We start from the raw sequence: 4,367 nt of genomic DNA, 5'->3' as shown, positions 1-4,367 counted from the left end.
AAAACGCGAAAATCAAGATTTCGGGAGCGAAACATAATTTTACAGGTGGAGTGTGTGCTAAAAAACAAGTGCACGTAAAAGGAATAGTGGAAATTGCCGCAACAGGCGCGAAAAAAGCAAAAAAAGTGCCGCGTGCGCGAAGCGAGGTTAGGCCACGTGGCGGACAAAAAACGCGAAAACCAAAGATTTCGGGAGCGAAACATAATTTTACAGGTAGAGTGAGTGCTAAAAAACAAGTGCACGTAAAAAGAATAGTGGAAATTGCCGCAACAGGCGCGAAAAAAGCAAAAAAAAGTGCCGTGTGCGCGAAGCGAGGTTAGGCCACGTGGCGGACAAAAACGCGAAAACCAAAGATTTCGGGAGCGAAACATAATTTTACAGGTAGAGTGAGTGCTAAAAAACAAGTGCACGTAAAAAGAATAGTGGAAATTGCCGCAATAGGCGCGGAAAAAGCAAAAAAAAGTGCCGCGTGCGCGAAGCGAGGTTAGGCCACGTGGCGGACAAAAACGCGAAAACCAAGGATTTCGGGAGCGAAACATAATCTTACAGGTAGAGTGAGTGCTAAAAAACAAGTGCACGTAAAAAGAATAGTGGAAATTGCCGCAATAGGCGCGGAAAAAGCAAAAAAAAGTGCCGCGTGCGCGAAGCGAGGTTAGGCCACGTAGCGGACAAAAACGCGAAAACCAAAGATTTCGGGAGCGAAACATAATTTTACAGGTAGAGTGAGTGCTAAAAAACAAGTGCACGTAAAAAGAACAGTGGAAATTGCCGCAATAGGCGCGAAAAAAGCAAAAAAGTGCCGCGTGCGCGAAGCGAGGTTAGGCCACGTGGCGGACAAAAACGCGAAAACCAAAGATTTCAGGAGCGAAACATAATTTTACAGGTAGAGTGAGTGCTAAAAAACAAGTGCACGTAAAAAGAATAGTGGAAATTGCCGCAATAGGCGCGGAAAAAGCAAAAAAAAGTGCCGCGTGCGCGAAGCGAGGTTAGGCCACGTGGCGGTCAAAAACGCGAAAACCAAAGATTTCGGGAGTGAAATATAATTCTACAGGTAGAGTGAGTGCTAAAAAAACAAAGTGCACGTAAAAAATTAGTGGAAATTGTCGCAATAAGCGCGAAAAAGCAAAAAAGTGCCGCGTGCGGGAGGATAGGTTAGCGGACGAGCGGCAGCCATCTTGGGTCGAGCGACCGAAGCGCCGCCGCCCGGGCATCTTGAGAACCAAGAGCACGTTGCTAGGCGGCAAATTCAAATTCAAATTTAAAATCAAGCATTTTTGAACCGTGAAGGGCACGCCGCCGGTCCCAGCGCGGGAGTGCTCGGGAGTGCTCGCGGGAACAAAGCGCCAATTGAAAGTCCGCGTCGGGGAATCAATACGCCGCTGGACATAGCCGCCGGGAAGCGAACAGCCGCAGCAGCAGCCGCAAGACGCGGCAAGGAGCCGGTGATGCCGACGCTAGGGCATTCGTCGCCAGGCGCAGAGGCCAGAGTGGTCCTGCAGCCCCTGAGGAAACAGTTGGAAAAGAACGCGGCCACTCCAAGCCCGAGGATACCAGAGAAGACGGCGAGAGCAAGCCTGGGGAGAAACAACCCCCCAGGAGATGAGGAGAAATTGGCTAGAGAGGATAAGCGGCAAGTGCCCGATATAAAGGCACAGGCCAGTGACATAGAGAAGAAGGTCACGGCGTTCTGCTTAGACTCGGCCAGGAAAATAAATAAAGAACACGCCGCAGTAATCCTGCGGTACTTCAAAGAAATGAGGGGCATTGTCGACGAGCTACTGCTCCATAATAGCTACCTGACAGGCAGGCTAGAGCAGAGTGCCGGAGAGGAGAAGAACAAGGACACGGCGATACTGAACGCCGTCAGCAAAGCAACCAGGCGGCTAGAAACAGCCGTCTTGAGAACGACGCATCAGGAACAGAGAGAGCTGACATACGCGGAGAAAGTGAAAATAACGAGCAACAAGATCGAGCAGACGGCGGTAAAGCCGCCGAAAAATGTGGTCATAATTCGACCGGAAAGAGAAGATGGCGAGATTCAATCAAGCGAAGAGGCACTTGACGCAGTGTTCACACTAGTGAATCCCCGCAAGAGAGGAATCCAAGTCACGGCCGTCCGGAAAATAAAGGGGAACGGCCTAGCTGTTGAGACGACGAAGCCGGAGAGTCTAAAAGAGTTCACCGAGAACTCGAAACTAAAGGAGGCTGGACTAAAGGCAAGCACGCCGCAGCGGAGACACCCCAGGATGATCATTTACGACGTCCCGAGAGACATTCCAGAGAAGGAGATCCTGGCCTGCATGAGGAAGCAGAACCAGGAAAGACTAAATGAGGACGACGTCGCAGCCATCAAGTTCTGCTTCAGGACCGGCAGAAAGGATCAAGAGGAGACGAACTGGGTCATCGAGGTGCCCCCCCAGGTAAGGGAGAAACTATTGAGAGGAAAGATCTTCCTCTCATGGAACGCATGCAAAGTCAAAGACTACTTAGCAATCAGTCGCTGCTACAAGTGTCAAGGATACGGACACGTGGCAAAATATTGCCGCGTTAACTATGAAATCTGCGCGCACTGCGCAGAAAGTGGGCACAGCACTAAAGATTGCAAAGACAAGGATGGGCACGCCACCTGCGTAAACTGCAGGAAGGCAGGGAAGAAGGGCGACCACGCAGCTTCCAGCGCGAAATGCCCAATGTACACGAAAGCCCTGGAAGCAATAATAGCAAGGACCAACTATGAATAAAAAGCGACACAGTGAAAGAAGAGGACTTGGGCGGAAGAGGGAAATAAGGATCCTGCAGCACAACATGCAGCGATCCAAAACAATTCCTTATGAGATCCGGACGCAAATGGACGCTGATGGCGACGACATAATATTGATGCAAGAACCATACAGCGTCGATGGGAAAATACCCGGTTTCGGCACAGGAGTTGCGATCGCCTGCAGAGGGTCGAAGCACGACCCGCCAATGGCGGCCGTAGGGATAAAATCAGAGACCCTAACGCCCCTTGAGGTCGCCGAACTCTGCACAACACACTGCTCTTGCGTGCAGATAGGCGACGGGGAAACAGAAGTGTACGCGGCTAGCCTGTACTTTCCGCCGACAGGAAACATCGAGGCCGGCGTGCAACAGTTGGAGAAGGTACTACGGTGTCTCAGAGGCAAGAGGATCATCATCGGCCTGGATGCGAACGCAAAATCACCGCTGTGGTGCAGCAGGAGCACCGACGACAGAGGCGAAGCCCTAGAGGCAGTCATAGCGCAGTACGGTCTCCATGTCCTGAATCAACCAGGACAACCCTACACGTTTGAAACTACTCGAGGGCGATCAAACATAGACGTGACGATGGCGAGCCCAGAGGCAATACTCCTCGTAAAGGGTTGGAGGATACGCGAAGACGGAACCTCCAGTGACCACCGGATACTGGAGACGCTCCTCGACTTCGGGACGAGATGCACCACACCGCAGCTTCAGGAAAGACGCTATAACACGCGTAAGGCCAACTGGGAGGTATTTCAGAGAGTTGTCACAGAGAAAATAGAGGCACTCAAAGAAATAACCCCCCAGCAGGCAGAGGACGTCGAAAGAATGGCCGGGCAACTCCAGGCAACCCTGATAGGAGCCTGCGACACCGCCATCCCAAAGAAGAAATGGTACTACAGGTCAGTACCCTGGTGGACGCCCGAGCTCACCAGAGCAAAGAGAAACACCTACCAGGCGAGAAGAAGATATCAGGGGGCCAGGGACCCCGCAACGAGGGAGCAGGAGAAGCTGCGGTATAGGTCGACACAAAAGGAGTACAAGAGGATGATGACAAGAGCAAAAATTCAGAGCTGGCAGGACTTCGTCACCAAAGAGGGTAACAGGGAACCTTGGGGCATCGCTTACAAAACAGTCGCAAGGAAACTCAGAGGAGAGGAAACAACATCGACGCTGAAGACGCCGCTCGGATATACCTCCAACTGGCGAACGACCGCGGCAGCGATGTTGTCCGCCCTTCTACCCGACGACGAGGAAGACATCGAAACGGAGGAGCAGAAGGAAATAAGGCGGAACTCGACAAACCCCCCCAACGTAGAAGACACCCCTGAATTCAGCTTCGAGGAACTCAGGGACGCCGTGAAACGGCTGAGGAAGGGGAAGTGCCCAGGCCCCGACCTGATTGAGGTCGAAATAATCCAACGGGCCTGGGGAAGAATACACCAGGAGCTCTTAAGGCTCATGAACGGCTGCCTCGCCTGGGGAATATTCCCCAAACGGTGGAAGGTTGGAAATGTTATCACCATCCCCAAGGGACCGGATCGGGACAGAAGCAGCCCGAAATCCTACAGGCCAATCTGTCTGCTCTCAATGGTAGGCAAGCTGCT

This window comes from Bombus terrestris, unplaced genomic scaffold, assembly GCF_910591885.1.
Source record: "Bombus terrestris unplaced genomic scaffold, iyBomTerr1.2, whole genome shotgun sequence".
NCBI lineage: Eukaryota > Metazoa > Arthropoda > Insecta > Hymenoptera > Apidae > Bombus > Bombus terrestris.
This window is presented reverse-complemented; position numbering follows the sequence as displayed.